This window comes from Chenopodium quinoa, unplaced genomic scaffold (assembly GCF_001683475.1).
Source record: "Chenopodium quinoa cultivar QQ74 unplaced genomic scaffold, ASM168347v1, whole genome shotgun sequence".
NCBI lineage: Eukaryota > Viridiplantae > Streptophyta > Magnoliopsida > Caryophyllales > Amaranthaceae > Chenopodium > Chenopodium quinoa.
The window spans coordinates 1,425,650-1,444,447 of record NW_018743894.1 but is presented as its reverse complement, the minus strand read 5'-3'; the positions used below and the strand labels follow the sequence as shown (position 1 = coordinate 1,444,447).

The following is an 18,798-nucleotide window of genomic DNA, read 5'->3' as shown; positions in this document are numbered from 1 at the left end:
TTTCTAACTTTCTCTCATCTTTATTTCTTTGCTTAATTCTTAGTTTTTTTTCTTTTTGTTTATTGATTAGAGTAGATTAATTAGTTTGTTTATTTAATCTTGTTTTTATTCTTATTTTACCTTATTTTCTATGTCTTCAATCATTATGTTAGCTTAGGTCTTGTTCTAGGGAATTGGATGAAGGTTATATTAATGAATTGAATGATTGATTGTGATTAGTATGAAATTGTTTCTTGATTATTGTGTATGGGTGATACTTTTATGGATTAGAATCTTTCTAGCTAATCTATTCTATACTCTTAATTGTGCTTTCAATCAATTGTGCGAGAGTGAGTTGGTTGAGAGCCCTAAATTCTTCCATACCTTTGGTAGGATAGTTGCACGAGAGTGAATTAGTTTAGTAGGATAATTAACATGCTTAATTGTGCGAGAGTGAGTTAAATGTGTTGATTGTTCCTAATCAAGGTCATTTTCATCTAATTGTATGATGTTATTGAATGTATTGATGTGATTGGATTCCACTTTCCCTAGTTTTAGTTATTTGTTCTTAGTTGTGTTTAGTTGAACCTCTCTCTATCTCACAAGCTTTCCTACTAGTCTATTTAGCACAAATTGATACACTTATTCCTTTTGGGTTCAACCCTTAACTTGCCACTAACTAGTTTAGTGTAAGTTTAGGTATTATAAATTTCTAATTTGGTTAGGGTTAGTAGTCCCAACGACCTACTTCAACCCTTAGCGCTTTCAGGGTTATTTTCTAGGGGACTTTGGAATCAACATTTTATTTTAGATAGTTTAGATTAGTTTAGCCTTTATTTTCTCTCTCTAAGGGTTAGTTTACGAGTAGTGTAGAGAGAAAAAGCTTGGATTTCCATGGAGTTTTTGAGAGGTTGAAGAAGCAACTTTGTGGAACTGGAACTTCTTCTCATCTATTCAATGAGCAATTTCTAACTTTCTCTCATCTTTATTTCTTTGCTTAATTCTTAGTTTTTTTTTCTTTTTGTTTATTGATTAGAGTAGATTAATTAGTTTGTTTATTTAATCTTGTTTTTATTCTTATTTTACCTTATTTTCTATGTCTTCAATCATTATGTTAGCTTAGGTCTTGTTCTAGGGAATTGGATGAAGGTTATATTAATGAATTGAATGATTGATTGTGATTAGTATGAAATTGTTTCTTGATTATTGTGTATGGGTGATACTTTTATGGATTAGAATCTTTCTAGCTAATCGATTCTATACTCTTAATTGTGCTTTCAATCAATTGTGCGAGAGTGAGTTGGTTGAGAGCCCTAAATTCTTCCATACCTTTGGTAGGATAGTTGCACGAGAGTGAATTAGTTTAGTAGGATAATTAACATGCTTAATTGTGCGAGAGTGAGTTAAATGTGTTGATTGTTCCTAATCAAGGTCATTTTCATCTAATTGTATGATGTTATTGAATGTATTGATGTGATTGGATTCCACTTTCCCTAGTTTTAGTTATTTGTTCTTAGTTGTGTTTAGTTGAACCTCTCTCTATCTCACAAGCTTTCCTACTAGTCTATTTAGCACAAATTGATACACTTAGTCCTTTTGGGTTCGACCCTTTACTTGCCACTAACGAGTTTAATGTAAGTTTACATATTATAAATTTCTAATTTGGTTATGGTTAGTAGTCCCAACGACCTACTTCAACCCTCGATCAAATTTTGGCGCCGTTGCCGGGAACTAAGGCGTTCATTAGTTTGTGTTGATTAGATTAGCTAGGTTCTTGTATATTATTTGATTTTTATTTGCTTTTATTTGTTCTATGTATAAAAATGGCATGCTTATCTTTTCCTCAATTTGAAGGTGAACCCTTCTATTCTTACTTTGAAAGACTAGATGGTTTCCTTAGTTACCATGGGTGTTCTCTTAGTGATGCTTGTGGTATAGCTTATTGGGGCATGAATGAGTATACTAGGGGAATGGTTGAGGACATGAATAATGGTAGATTTTGTCATTTGTCTATGCATGATGCGTGGGATTTCTTTACATGGCTTGCTAAAGATTCTTTTGATAGAGAATCACATGTTTCTTGCTTTGATTCTCAATGCCAAGATTCTTTTAATTTTTGCATGAATTCTATTAATACTTCTTATGTGCCCTGTGATGATCCAAGTATGCAAATTGACACCTTTTCCCCTTATGCTCATTTTGATGAGGTTTGTGGTAATTTTAGATTTGCAATTTGACTTTGATCATGAACCTCAACCCAATAACATTGATGCCCAAATTCTCTCTCAAATGCAATATCTCACCCAACAACTTAAAGAGCTTCTAGAGGAACACAAATTAAGAGAAGTGAGGCTTGCCCAAGTGATGAGTGCTACGTTTGATTTAGATGGACTTGAGGCACCTCACTTGGAGTGTGAGAGTGTTGTTGAGGATGATGTAGGGCAAGGGTGTGAAGGTGAGGGGAGATTTTCTTGTGATGAGAGGATTTTTGAGGATTTTGATCCTTTTCATTCCCCATTTGAGCTTGATTGCCATCCTTCCCCTTATTCACCCCCTTTGAGAGCTTCCCTTAGTGAGGATGTGAGTGAGCCATCTTCATGTTTGAATGAGGGAGTTAATGAGGATGATGATGGTGAGTTTGAGAACTCAAGAGAGATTGAGAGTCCATTAAGTGATGGTGGAAGAGTTGTGAATGAAGAAAATGTCGATTTTAAGGATTCCAACCCCCTTCCCCATCTTGATGAGTCTACCTTGCATGTTTGTGACCCTTCTATCCATGAGTCTTTGGAATCATTTGAGGTTATGGCTAGTATATTCATTGAAGGTGTAACAAAACATTATAGCCTTTTGAGAGAGTTCATTGGCAATGCTTCATGGGAAAGGGATGAGTTTGAGAGAAACCTTTATGCTTTCATGCATGGTTTAGAGACTCTAGGCTTTGATGATATTGAGGGATTTGTTGTTCATCGTTGTGATAGAGAGGAGGATGAGGTTATTTCTATTGGAGAGTTTTTGTTTTAGGGAGATGTGAGTCATGAGTGTTCTTTTGAGGATTCTATGATTGTTTTTCATGCCCTCATTGGTGATGTGAGGCTTTGTGAGACCATTGTTTCTCCTACCATTCCACATGTCCCTTTCTTAACGAAATTTGACCACATCTCCTACTATCCCATGTTCCTCCCTTCTTTTGTCAAAGAGCCTATTAAGGACCTTCTCTTGTTTGATGAGATTCTTCCTTTTCATTCTCCTATTATTGAGGAAATGGGTGATTGTGCCACCCAAAAAGATTTTGAGGAGGTTTTGCCATTTTATTAATTTCCTTATTTTCCTTATTTTTCTTCTTCTTTCTCTTCTTATTTTGATTTTTCTTTTGATTTTTCTTCCTTCTTTTGGCATCTTCCTCCTCACTTCCGTGCAATAATCTTATTGCACGTCCTCCTCTCATTTGCCTACTTATTATCATATGAAATGTGTAGTAGTGAATTTGATAAGCTCTTGCGTTCGTTGCAATGTTTTTTACTAGAGCGGTCTCGCTTGGACGTTAAACAAGCCTTTCTCGGGAAGTAACCCGAGGTTTTTATTGCTTTCATTTTCTTTTCTTTTTAAATTAGATTTTCTCTCATGGAAATGTTTGTGTGCTTTTTTTTCTAGGTACATGACTTGATATACACTTATGCATTGGTTTGGATCAAGAATTAAGGAAGTTTGACGCCTGTTTTTGCTAGCATATGGAAATAGAGACTCAATTTAAGAGAAAATCGGCTTTGAAAGGTTATATTGGTTCATTTGCGGGTAATTACACCCACCAATATCCGGTAATATCTTTCCTAGCTCTTTCTCTAATGGTTGGTGAAGCGTTGGACATGTGTTGGTTTGTTGGATTGATTTCTTTCTTTTCCCCTCCCATGGATTATTTGGTTTATATTTGAGTATATTGTCTCACTCAAGCTTGGGGGAGGGTTTTCTATCATGTTTGGTGGGATGTTGATTCATTTATGCCATGCACTTGAGTGTATGCATTTCCATGTCTTTTCTTTTATTTTGAAAAATCCAAAAAGATTTTTGTTTACTTTCAAGGTAATTTTGGCAAAATGTGTTTTGTTTGTTCTTATTTTGGACATTTTGTTTTGGGACTCAAATCCTTGAATGTTTTTCTTCATATGTGGTAATTGTATGCACGGTTTGAGAGTATCATTGATTGACTCTATGATACTATATGCTAAGGTAGTCGGTTAAGAACTTTTAGAGGTCCATGAAGCCATATTTCACGGGAATGTGGTAATATGGAGTTGCTCTCTATAGTGGATTTGAAACCCTTGGTTGGTTTTTGTTTGGTTATAATCCCTTGTGAGTTCATTTGTTCTAGCCTTCATCACCTTGTTGAGCGGCTATTTAGGATCATTGACTATGCATGTCTTAATCCTTGTTTTGACCTCTAGCTCCCAAGATCGTGACCGAGCCACTCTAGGGGAGGAAAAGGGCACCTTTTCTTATTTTTCTTTATCTTCTTTTTATTTTGTTACAAATTTGATTTTCTATTTTGCATCGACTTACTTGATAACCAATTTGAGCCTAAATTTTCCCTTTCTTGTCTTAACCACATTACAAACCCAATGGCCCATATTTACCAACCCTTTTAGTTATTGAAGCATTGGCATGTGAGGTTTGAGTCTTGAGAGTGTTGATCATGAGCAAGAAAACTTTGTGAATTGGTTTAAGTAAGGTATTGAAAATTGAGCTTGAAAAGAAAATGCAAAAAAGTTTGAGAAGAAAGATGCAATTCAAGAAAATCAAATGAAGTTTCAAGAAAAAGCCGTCCATAGTAAAAAAAAAAAGGCAAGGACATCAAATAAGAGCTAAAAAAATAAAATAAAAAAAATTTAAAAAGAAACAAAAAACACAAAAATATTTTAGTTTGGTTTCGTTTTCTTCCCTAGTTTAAGCATTGAGGACAATGCTTCGTTCAAGCTTGGGGGGGGGGGAGCGTTACTTCGTTTTTGGTATATATTGTGTTAATGTTGAATAAGCTTGGGGGAGATGGCATTATTGGTATTTTTGTTTGATATTTTGTGACTTCTTGAGTTTGTTTTTGAGAGTAGGCCACTCTTTTGCTTCACTTAGGAAATATCACCAAAATTTTCAAATTTTTACCCCGCCTTAACCGTTAGCCTTATGTTACAACCCAATAAAAGACCCTTAGACTTTAGTGGGGTTGGGTCAAAGAACAGTGGAGGGAGATAGACTTCAAACCTATGGAGAGAGTATGCATAGTTGAGATGTCGGGATTACCTTCTCAAAGTTTTTCATTTCATTATCTTTTTCCGGTTTCTTCGTGGAATCATGAGAAGCTAGCTTAAGGGTTGATTTGAAGCTAGTAGAGAGAACGCGGCCTTATTGGTTGGGGCTAGAGTGGATTGAGTCCTCATTAGTTCTCTATGCTTAGCATATGTTATGTTTCAATCAACCATTGACATCTTGGAACGTGTATACATTTGTCTACTTAGAAAGATTTGCATTCATTATTGGTGTTTTTTCCTATCTCTTGTCCAAATATGAATTTGTGTTTTCTTTCTCTTTTTATGTTTCTTTTTCTTTTCTTTTTATTGCCTTGCCTTTGTTTTTATTTAGAGTTGTGGGTTAAACTCTTTGGACTCCCTCACGATAGCATACTCGTCATCTAGGGCGATCTAGGCGTTTAAAGGGCTTGTCTTTAGTTGCTAAAATTGACCGTGATTCCGACGACGAAAGTGAGTTAGTGTACATTCACTCTCCTTCTCTCGTGTTTCATGTTAATTTGCTTGAGGACGAGCAAAAGGTAAGCTTGGGGGAGTTTGATAAGTGACTTTTATGTCACTTTTAGGGTGTTTATTTTGTCGTTTTCCGGCTTATTTTCCAATAATTTAGCCCATTATGTCCTTTATTTCTATTATTTGCTTATTCTCGTATTTTATCTTTATTTTTAGTATTTTAGTTGTTTTTAATAGTTTTTAGCTTAATTTCTTAATTTATTTAATTTATCTTATATTCTATGTTTATATTTTAAGTTATTAGTTCTTGTTTTCTAATAAGTTCCTAGTTTCTCTCATTTTCTTATTTTATTTTATTTTCATGTTTGTTCTATTTATTTTATTTAATTTCTTTTGATTTTATTTTTTATGTTATTTTTATTTTATTTTATTTTATCTTTATTTTATTTTATTTTATCTTTATTTTATTTTATTTCGTGGTAATACCCTCGTGTTTTTTGTTGTAGGTGTTCCGGGTTTCAAGTTCAAATCGTGTTCGGGGTCCGAGGTTCGAGGCAAATGCACAATGCTCCCTGCTCTTCCCCTGCTGCCAGTCTTAGCCTTCACCACACCTCATCTAAGCACACCACCACCTTCAGCCACCCAAACCACCAGCTCCACCACTGCTTTCCCCTTATTCGCACCAGCATCCCCTGCTCCTCCTTCTCACACCCACACCTCACGCAACAACAACAATAACCGCACCTTCCACCAGCCACCAAAATCGCCATCAAACGCAACCCGCTCCCACAACAACCAATTAACAGCCATTTCACACCCCCTGTTCCACTGTCACACCACTCACGCACAAACCGCCGCAACCAATTCACCACCTCACCAACACTCCTCTGCTGCCAGCCCAACTCGAACCACCTCACCTCCAACTCACCTCATATTCATCTCCATTCAACAACCTCCACCATCAGCCACGCAACTAACCTCTTCCACACACCAAACAATCACCAATGAATCACCACCACGCTGCCAGCAGCAGCAAAACACAACCACCGTCACAATCAACCAGCGTCAGCCACCAACGCAACAATTGCCACCAACCAAATCAGCCCAACAACACCAACACCAACAGCAATCACCACAACGCTGCAAGCAGCAGCACAACCCAGCAACACCTCCCATTTCGCCACCAAAACTGCCAGTAAGTACCACCTTTAATTCGACCACCGCAACACCAATTAAAACACCAACACCACCTATCATCCCACCACAACCCGAAACAACAATTACCACCTCCAATAAACAACAACAACCCAAATCACCACCAAATTACTTACCTAATAGCCACGCATCTCACAACACCCAAAATCACAGCCAAGCCAATTCGCGGCCACACATCCCTGTCAGAAAGCGCACAAATTAGAGTCCATGGAGTTTTTGAGAGGTTGAAGAAGCAACTTTGTGGAACTGGAACTTCTTCTCATCTATTCAATGAGCGTTTTCTAACTTTCTCTCATCTTTATTTCTTTGCTTAATTCTTAGTTTTTTTTCTTTTTGTTTGTTGATTTGAGTAGATTAATTAGTTTGTTTATTTAATCTTATTTTTATTCTTATTTTACCTTGTTTTCTATGTCTTTCTTCATTATGTTAGCTTAGGTCTTGTTCTAGGGAAATTGATGAAGGTTATATTAATGAATTGAATGATTGATTGTGATTAGTATGAAATTGTTTCTTGATTATTGTGTATGGGTGATGCTTTTATGGATTAGAATCTTTCTAGCTAATCGATTCTATGCTCTTAATTGTGCTTTCAATCAATTGTGCGAGAGTGAGTTGATTGAGAGCCCTAAATTCTTCCATACCTTTGCTAGGCTAGTTGCACGAGAGTGAATTAGTTTAGTAGGATAATTAACATGCTTAATTGTGCGAGAGTGAGTTAAATGTGTTGATTGTTCCTAATTAAGGTCATTTTCATCTAATTGTATGATGTTATTGAATGTATTGATGTGATTAGATTCCACTTTCCGTAGTTTTAGTTATTTGTTCTTAGTTGTGTTTAGTTGAACCTCTCTCTATCTCACAAGCTTTCCTACTAGTCTACTTAGCACAAATTGATACACTTATTCCTTTTGGGTTCAACCCTTAACTTGCCACTAACTAGTTTAGCGTAAGTTTAGGTATTATAAATTTCTAATTTGGTTAGGGTTAGTAGTCCCAACGACCTACTTCAACCCTCAATCATCTTTCTCCACATTCTTTTTTTTTCTTTGGATTGAACAAAAGTAAAAACATTTAAGCAATGTTTGAAACAATGGGTCACTTCCCTTTTAAGTGAGGATAAGTTACCTTCTAAAATATACCACCATAACCCCCTATTATGCTAAATGCAACTTAATATAAATTTTGATTTCCTTCATGTTGTTGTCAATCATTGGGACCCAAACTACCATCTTTTCCTCTTTAAAAGAATGAAATTGTTCCATTACGATTTTTTTGCTTGAATGACAAAGATATGGCAAAAATTAGGACATAAGAAGACGTGAATTTAATTAAATTTATTGAACATTTCGTCGCCACTCGTGACAATTTGAGTAAACATCGTTTTAAAATTCGTGCTCTGTGTTTTTGTCTTGTTGTCAATTGTTTTCTTAGGATATGTAAAGAATATGGAGATTATTCTATGTTGTCCATGGTGGAGCAAATAGAGGGATGTCATTCACCCGGTCCCTTAGCGCTGGAGGGAACTGTACTTTGCTTGAATCACCTCAGAGGAGACCCAAACGAGAACGGGTTCAAGGGAAGTCTGACCAGCGCAATCTTCCAAGATGCGCTGGAGTGGTGCGCGCGAGTGATTGTCATGCACGCGCCACCTGCTTGTGTAATGTCGCAAATAAAATTTTTCTTCTTTTTTAAAGATTTGGCTCATGGAGCATTTGCGAATTGTTGATCAGCCACAAAATCTTGAGGCTAACGGAGTGAAAACGTCCCCTGGTCATCACATTTTTTACAAACATAATAATGAGGAAGAATGGACGTCTTTTTTTGTCATAAGGTTCATAATATACATTTTGTGATTCCTTTTGGTAGAACATAAATAGTATGATTGGAAATAGTTTCACTACAACAAATTCACCTTTGTGCCACGAGTAAAATCGTGGCACAAGTTTAAAATTCTCGTGGCAATGTAGTGTAGCCACGAGAATTTTTAAATTTACTCTTGTGACACAAGAGGCCGTGGCTAGGAAATTTGCCACGGGAAAATGGATGTCGTGGCAAATTTCGAATTTTATGCCACGGGTATGTAACGTGGCAAACAAATTCACTTGCCACGAATATTAATGTGGCTAACAAGTTCTTTGCCACAAATTCTACCGTGGCTAATAAACTTAGTTGCCACAAATATTACCGTGACCAGTAATCTTCTTTGCCACAAATATTACCGTGACCAGTAATCTTCTTTGCCACAAATATTACCGTGGCTAATAAACTTTGTCGCCGCAATATACTGTAGCTAATTATTTATTTGCCACAAATAATACCGTGGCAAATAAATCCATTGCCACATTACTATCGTGACAAATAATATCATTTTACACTAATGACTATCGTGGCTAATAATTTCAATGGGCATAAGCTTTAATTTGTTGCAGCATTTATGGTATACGCATAACTGAATATTAAAGATCGAGTTTTTTCTCAAATATATCATATTTGTCATTCTTGAAATCGATATATAACATTAAAAAGGTGATATTATGTCTTGGAATCCCATTCATTCAAACATACTTGAATTCGATATCCATACATACAAACATACTAGAAATCAATTGTCTCATTGTCTCATCACTAGCTCACTCTTACTAAAATAAATAAAAAATAAAACACTCAAATCGTTTTGCTGAAGAACAATATATACTCTATATATATGTACAATGTGACAATATGTCTGTGCTCCGCTCCTTGTTACCTACAATGAATAAATAGATAAATGATCAAGTTAATATTTTTTCAAAAAGAGCACCAAAAAAAGGATATGTTTTCAAAATGAAAAAGTCAAATTGACACAAAATACAGAACAATTAACTTTAAGCTCATGAATTATAACAACTCGCACATGGCAAAAATCTTTAATGTCTAACTACTGCTGCTATAACAGGTGAATAATGTATAACAGGTGAATAATGTATAACTACTTTAAGCTCATAAACTTATATCTAAGATGAATCATGCATCAATGAATAATGTATAACAGGTGAAGATAGCATTACTTACTTCATTCCTTTGAACCTTGACTTCCTAAATCATCAGAATCTGATGAACTTCCCGCTCCAAGAAAATCCAGAAGTTGACTAAACTTCTTCTCCCAATCTGCATTATTATCAGCAATTTTTCTGTCCACGTCATTCTTAACAGCTTCCGCCTCTTTTTTTGGCTTGTTCAGCTTCTATTTTAGCCTGTTCTGCTTCTGTTCTAGCAGTTTCAGCTTCTTTTCTTGCATCTTCAATTGCTTGATCTGCTTTCTTTATAAATTCATTCACCTCTTGAGTAAGATCAATTCGAGAGGGCTTTACTTTAAAATGTTGTGTTATACTTCTACCAGGTCCATGAGCTTTCGAATACCCATGTGTATCTTTGCCAAGCACATCCTGAATAATTTGCTCATCTGTTTTCTCATTAAGACCTTGCTCTCTTTGTTCCTTTAATTTGTTTATCTCATCCTATGAATAAACAATATTAAGTTAAAAGATAAGATGGTAAATGTTAAATAGAAAATAACAAACATAAAACTTATAAACTTACTACTGCATGAGTGTTATTTTCCAAATTGATTGCATTCTTAGCCTTCTCAGATTTTCTTGTACGAGTTGCAACCAATACATCAACTCAAGAACACTTCCCGCCATTCTTCTTCTTCTACAAACATTACAGAGTTTTTAGAATCAAATTACACTTCTAATTATTGTACGTTTGCATATTTTGAATAAGTACGAGAATTACTTCGTAAATTTTTTAGTGGTTTAGAAGCTAATGACATTTAGTTATGTCCAACAGAATTTAAATTTCCATGTGTCAAGAATTCAGCTAATTAAAAAAAAATTCAGCTGGTGTGCAAGTTTTGTTGGATAATAAGGCCTACAGACCCTAAAGCCTACAAGCTACTGCTCCTTGATTTTACTATTGAAGAAAAAGTATGATTGTTTAGGTATAACGTCAAAGTGATACCTGACCCCTCTAGGATGTCATGATCATACGTATAAAGGAAGTAAAGGCTCCTACTGTACTCTGATCGACAAAATTAGTCTGATCAAAGTGTTTTCCTACCAGTCAGCATAATATTGCGGAGCACAAAGTCTAGCTTCGCAGTAGTGAGCTGCCGCCGAGTTTGATGCAAAATTTTATAGCTTGTGTAGAGGATGTAAGAGCAGAAGAACTCCCACAATTCAATAAGTGGGTAAAGGACAATAAATTCAAAGTCAAATTCTTCAGTTTGATAAGATTTCAGATCAGCTAAGAACTGCAGCAGCTAGCTCAACATTGATGACTCTTGCAAATTAGCAAGGTTTGTCAGCAAAAGAAATCAGAATTTTCAGCAAGACAGTAAGATTTTTCAGAAGAAAAATTGATATTCTCACAAAATCTAAGCAGTAGTTTCAGTTTTTTCGATGGAAAATATGAATTTCAGCAAGGAAGAAAGCTTCTCAGAAGATAATTCAAGATTTTGGCAAAGCAGTAATATTTCTCAGCAAGAGAAACCAGATTTTTCACCAAGTCAGTCAGAGTTTAAGCAAGAAAATTGAAGTTTCCAGCGAAAATCAGAACTTTTTAGCAAGCAGGATAATCAAATGTTTCAAAAAACAACAAGATTTTCAAGAAGAAAAAGCTATATCCTTGCAAAATTTCAGCAGGAGCCAGCATTTCCAGCAGAAAAATGAGAATTTCAGCGAGGTTGTAGGCTTATGTCATGAGAATCTCTTTATCCGAAAGATGAGTAGTGATCCCTTTGGACTTATCAGTAACATTCCCACACCACAACCTTTTTTATTGGATGCACCATCGAAGTACATTACCTACTTGTCATCTTATGTCATGAGAATCTCTTTATCCGAAAGATGAGTAGTTCCTGCATGACTTATTTGAATAGGATGTTGAGCTAGAAAATCATATATTACTTTTCCTTTTATTGATTTTTCATGAATATATTTTAGTTCAAATTCGAATAACAATATCAACCATTTGGATATTCTTCCTTTATCAGTGGTTGTTCAAACAAATACTTTATTGGATTTTGTTGTGAAATCAAATGAGTGGTGTGTGATAGCATATAATGTTGTAATTTTTTGGTTGACCACACTAATGCTAAACTTATTTTTTCCAAGTTACTATATTTTATTTCATATTGGATGAATTTTTTGCTTATATATTATGTTGCACGCTCTACTTTTTCTATCTTTTGTGCTAACATGGTTCATATGGTTGTGTCTGTAACGGTGATCCATAGCCTAAGAGGTAGTTTGGGTACTGGTGGTGCTAAAATTGGTGGACTTTTGAGATAATCTTTGATTTTCTCAAAAGCCTCTTTGTATTGATCGTCCCATTCATATTTTTCCACTTTTTTCATTTTTTTAAATATTGGCTCACAAGTCATCGTCAATTTATTAATAATTCAACTAGTGTACTGTAGATTTCCAAGGAACCCCCTTATTTCTTTTTCTGTTTAAGTGGGAGGCATATTAACAATTGCCTTTATTTTAGAGGGATCGATCTCAATACCAAGTGTGCTAACTACGTACGTATCCGAGTAACTTGCCAGAAGTCAATCTGAAAACACATTCTTGTGAATTTAATCGCATTATATATTCTTTTATGCTAGTGAAGAAGTTGCGTAAAGCTTTTATGTGTCCAATTCTATCTTTCGACTTTACAATCATGTCATCCACATATAATTATGTTTCTTTATGCATCATATCAGGCAAGAGAGTCCTAGTTGTTCTTTGGTACGTAGCTTCTGTATTTTTTAGACCAAATAGCATAACTGTATAGCAATATGTACCCTAAGGGAAGATAAAGCATGTCTTTTCTTCGTCTTCTTTTTCCATTATAATTTTGTTATAACCTGCGTATGCATTTATAAAGGGTAACATCACAGGTTTAGCAGTATTATCTACCAATATGTAAATATGAGATAGAGGAGAATCGTCTTTAAGGCTAGCCCTGTTGAGGTCCCTAAAATCAACACACATGCGAACTCCTCCATCCCTTTAAGGGACTGGGACAATGTTTGCTACCCATTCTAGGTAATTACATACGCAAATGAAACCAACGGCTAGTTGCTTTTGTACTTCTTCTTTTATTTTCAAAGCGACATGGGGTTTCATTTGTCGAAGTTTTTGTTTTACTGTTTTAAAGATAGGGTTCAAGGGAATGGTGTGTTCCGTGATTTCCCTATCTATTCTAGGCATATCTTTGTATGACCAAGCAAACACGTCTTCAAATTCTTTGAGCGTTGATATGAGGATCGATCGCTCTTCCGAATTTAAGGTTAAGCCAATTTTAAATTCCTTTTTGTTTTCATTAGTTCCTATATTATACTGATTGTTTCTGTTACTTCAATTACATGATTATTTTGTTCTCGTTCATTCATTAATTCAACCAGTTTGTTAATATTATCACCTTCATTAGATTGATTATTATATCATTCAAAAGATTCAAGAGAAGGCATATACTCGAAAATAGAGCTCATATTATTCAAATCAAAAGAAAGTACATCAATAGAAGAATCCTTTTTGGGAACTTTGTCCTTAGAACTAGATAACAAAGACTTGGTAATGGCCTTAAGGCCTAAACTTTCAGCTTCCTTAAAATCTAAACCAAACTTATCGTCAGATTCTTGAAACATCTTCCCTTTGCCTGTAGTGATTTCAAGCTTGTCACCTTTATTGTTAATCCATTTGAAAGTCTTCCTCCCTCCATGCTCGAAGGTTTCGTTGGAAGAGGTGATCAATGAGGTTGGGTCAAAAGCTTCATCTGTGATGGCATTTTGATTAGCCATTGTAGTAACATGGTTTTGCTCTAGTCCAAATAGCAAGTTAAATGCTTGCCTTTCATACTACCTTGGAGTTGGTGTTTTGATCAAACGATTTCGAAATCGTCATTCATGAAGTAGCAATCGTGGAATAATTCGAATCCAGTCTTCTTGATACCTTCTAGAACTAATGGTTCTAGAAAGTCATATCATGGGTAAATCTTCTCCCTCCCTAACGAATTGACTGTTTAGAGTGTTTGATTGTAGGCAAGGAGTAAAAAGATTATCCCTTTCTTATTATTGTCTCTACGTGCTTTGATCTTAGCATCGTTAGTCTCAGGTTCTTCTTTAGTTGTCTTATATCCCAATCCAAAAGAGAATCTTATCTTTGGGACAGGAAGTAAAAGAAGTTTCCTTATTCCTATTCCAATATGGATCAATCTTGAATGGTTCTTCAAGGTTTTCATCCATTTCTAGTGTGAAAATTGCCTCCACGGGGAATCCCTTCATGTCCTCTTTTTCATTATCATGGTTTATTTCATGAAACTATTGATCACTTATTTCTATTTTAAGAAGAGAGCATGTAAAGTCATAGGAATACCTTGATAGTTTAACCTAATAATTTTATGGAGCAAGGATGGTATTGCTCCAAGCTCATGTATCCAAGGACGTCCAAGAAGAGGGTTTAATGTAGGTTTAATGTCCATGACATGGAATTCAACCATCTTTTGTATTGGGCCTATGGTAATTGGTAGCTTAACACTCCCACACATCGATCTCCTAGAATTGTCATGAATTGTCATAAGCCTTAATGCTTTGTGTTGTTGATTGAAAATCTTTTTCTAGATTAAGGCCTAAATATTTCGCAGTTGTTAATGGGCATAACTTTACGACGGACCCATTGTCAACTAAAGTAAGAGGTATGTTGTATCTCTTTCACTTCACAGTTAAGTATAATGCATTGTTGTGGGGAGTGTCCTTGATGGAAAATCATCATTAGTAAAAGTGATTGATTTGTCGAAATTTTCCCTAGTGAGCAAGCTAACGTGATCCTATGGAGTTGTGTCCGTACTTATAGACAAAGTCGTTAGAGCATTCATAAGAGAATTCCTATGTTCTTTAGAAGTACTAAGAAGTTCCCAAAGGCTAAATTCGCCTTAGATTGACGAAGTTGTATGATCAATGGATCTTCTACCTCAGATTGAGGTGGTACTTGATTTTGAACTTGATTATTAATGGTCAAAGATCCATTTAATCGTGTTTGATAAACTGGCCCATAACAAGTTGTATGATCTATCTCGTTTGGGTTAGTTATAGGACTCATGAATCAACATTCTTCTAGAGGCTTTGAATTTGCCTCCATTTGAAGATGCTCCATGAGTTGTGCTTGATGCCATTGTTCATCCAATAATAGATTTGATAAATCTTGCGATTTCTCCAAGAAAGGATCCCAATCAAGCGCACTACTTGTTTCGTTCTGTAGACGAGATGAGGGTGGGGCGGCGGCATACTTAGAGATATGTAAGTTTTTGAAGTCGTCGTCCCATAACCAACATACTTTATTAGTTGCCTCTATGAGTGTTATGGTTAGAGGCTTCCCTGTGGGAGTGATATAATGCGCTTCCCATATGATCCTATCGATGTGAAATGTCCTCAATGGGGCCCATTGGGGATACGTTATTGTTGGGTTTAGGCGTAGGAATTCTCCCATTGTCTGATCTACTAGATCTTGTATTTTGTGCTATAGGACAAAGCAACGTTCAGTATCATGTCCAATACCTCTATGATAACTTAATAGGCATTGTCATTCCTTTGAGAGTTTCTTTTTTCTGGAGGAGTGGTTGGCATTGGCCCTGTTTGTGCGAGCAATCCTTTTTCATTCAGTTTTCTAGTAATTCTTTATAGCTCACAGGAAATTGTGTAAACCTTCTTTCTTTTGTCTGGGTTCTCTAAGGGTCATTATATCGCATTGTGCTATTATATTGTGTAAAAGTCACAAATACATCAATAGAGGATGAAGTGTTATAATTCCCCTTTATGTAGGTTGTTCTTAGTCTGATGATGATGAGGCTTGTTTGCCTTTTCTTTATCAAGATTATCTTCAATCCTAGTAGCCACAGAGTAGGACTTACTGCGTAGATGTTTTTTGTACTATTCGTGAGAATTGTCAATGAACTTTTGTATATACTCGAGTTCAGGTGGCCTTTGGGCAAGGTGGGCCGCCTTTTCTCGCCATCTACAATAGGAAGCAAGGAAACCTTCATCGTTGCCTTGCTTTAGAATTTCAAGTTCACACAAAGTTGATTTGAACTCTATATTACTCTCATATTGGGTGGTGAAAGCTTAAACTACATCTTCTCAGGACATGATGTCTTGAACTTAGCATCTAGCCCATAGTACCACTCTCACGCGGCTAGGTCTAGAGAAAAAGCAAAATCCAAAGCATATTTACAAACATAATAATAAGGAAGAATGAACGTTTTTTTTTTGTCATGAGGTTCCTATCATACGTTTTTTAATTCCTTGGTAGAACATAAGTAGTATTGTTGGGAATAGTTTTAATTGTCCCTACATTAGGTTTTCAGGCCTCTCCATTACTACTTAAATCTTTCCTTGTAGGGTGATGAGACAGTATGGGATGAAACAAAATTAATCCCCCACGGGATTATGATGCCCCTAAAGATGTGAACTTTAAACCTGAATGGATTTCTCGTTAGATGGAATACTGGTCTAGTCTTCCTAAGTGGGTGGTGCAGAATCCCACGGCCAGCGTAGTACTATCTTTCTTTTACAAGGCAAGGATGAATTCAGCATACAAGGGAGAGTTAAATAAGGCTTATCATCAAAATCAAGCAGCCTCGGCTCACAATCCACCCAAGCCTTTGATGCATTCGGCCACTACTACTCTTGCTAATGGCCAAAACAAAGGAGTGAGAAGAAAGTTAGACTTCTCCTCATAACCTAAGGCTCGTTCAAGGGAACCTAAAAGGAAGGCTCCTCCTAAACCTACGCAACAAGGCGTGAAGATAAAGGAACATTCATCAAATCCATGCAAAAAGGCTCCAACAAATACTAAGGACAAAGGAAAGAGAGTTTAAAAGGCCCCTATTCCTAAGTTAGAGAATAATGTTTGAATTAAAAATAAAGGGGAAGGGGAAATCTCTAACGTTGCCGAAAGTACTACTATGGAAACTAATCCTCTGTCAACTGTTACGATTAAAGACAAAGTAAAACCTTAGAGTGTTACACAATTAGTAGTTTAACAAAAAAAATTTAATAAAGTGTAATTACTAATATTTTTTCTAATTATTTATTATCTATTTCTATGATGTTTTGTTTTTAATTTTGTTGTGAATAAAAAAAGTGCCCTTTTTTTTAATATATATGACCGAACCATAAAGATTACCTACGTATTCATATTACGAAATCAGGTCTTTGCGTAGTTCTTTTGCAATAAAGAGTTACATATATATTTTTTATTTCTCACTATTCCTACTAGGATAAATCAAATGAAAAACAAATTAAAATTTATTTTATAACTTAAATAAAAGTTTAATTTTGTTGTTTTCTGAGTACACATAATGTTAGAGAAACGCCCTTATTTTATCGCTAGTAAAAAAACGAATATCTATTCAAGCGTAAAATTTTGGGTTCGTAGTTAGTCATTAGGTGGCGCGCGCAACGTTTAAGGTTGTGAGTGCCTGACGCGCACAACAAATTTTGTTACACGTGACATCCACGCGCAACTTATTTAGTTTCGCACGATACTTGTATTATGAGCGTTAAAAATTTTTTAATTATTATTACCCCCAAGTATGAAGAGTTTTTTCGTGATGTTCGAAAAATTATGAACGCTTTGAATGATATATATTTTTTTTACCCCGAAATGTTATGAGCTTTACCGTGTCATTTGGTAAAGCGCATAACACTCAGAATCTTTATTTGAATGTTAAGTGACATGAGTGTTGATGATGAATGAACGAGTTTATTTGGATTTTTAATTATATGTAATACTTTTTAAGTCGATCAATATTTATTAATTGGCGGATTTCATCTCTACCAAAATCCATTAATTTAACGGCTCATCGTGATAAAAATTTCAATTACGCGGTATGGTCCTATCCAATCAGGTTTGAGATTCCTCTAAGATCGTTAGTGGACCTCTAACCTCTTGTAGTACAAAGTCACCTTCTTTAATATTACGGGTCGTACCCTTTTGTTAAATTGTGTCGTGATGAGTCGTTGGTAGACTTGTACATGTTGCAAAGCTCTTAATCATCGATCATCGAGGAATAAAAGCTCTTCATACCTTGCTCGTACCCATTCAGCTTCTGGTAGCTTACTTTCGAGTACGATGCGTAATGATTGTATTTCTAGTTCAATTTTTTGAACTGCGTCCATGATGAAAACTAAGGAGTATGAAGTCACTCCTATTGATGTTCGTATGGATGTTCTATAACCCCTGAGGGCAAAGTGTAGTTTGTTCGGCTAGTCTTTATAATTTTTTGCCTTTTTCTTAATGATGTATGTTATGTTTTAATTCTCCGATTCTACTGCTTCGTTCATTCGGGGACTATATAGCGATGAATGATGATGTTTTACTTTATAACAAGCTAAGAGAGTCTTAACTTCTGCTTCAAATTGAGATCCCTGGTCACTATTTAGTTTACGTGGAACTTCATAACTACAAAATATGTTTCGTTTGAGAATCTTTGCGACATGTTTAGAAGTGATGTTAACGTAAGAAGAGGCCTCGATCCACATAGTAAAGTAATCAATGGCTACTAGTACGTACTCATGTCCTCCTGCTCCTATTGGTGAAACTTTACCAACTATTTCAATTCCCCAAGTCAAGAAAAGCCAAGGGGAAGTGAGGTTATATAGTTCGAATAGTGAAAGGTGTTGTTAATAAGAGAACATTTGGTACTCTGGACATTTCTTGGCATATTGTATGCAATCATATTCAATTATGCACTAAAAGTACTGTAACACTCCCAAATCTCCCTCTACGGAAATACTAGTATAATACGTATAATTAAATCGTAGAGATAGACT

The 18,798-nt window shown here is 35.5% G+C and overlaps 1 long non-coding RNA gene across 1 annotated transcript; it reads right to left on the bottom strand.

The window, feature by feature from the left end:
• Positions 1 to 9,454: 9,454 nt before the first annotated feature.
• LOC110686784 lies at positions 9,455 to 10,297 on the bottom strand. The gene is made up of 2 exons (XR_002504295.1): positions 9,993 to 10,297; positions 9,455 to 9,687 (listed from the first exon to the last, which is right to left on the bottom strand). It is a non-coding gene; the product is annotated as an uncharacterized LOC110686784 (long non-coding RNA).
• Between the last annotated feature and the right edge of the window lie 8,501 nt (positions 10,298 to 18,798).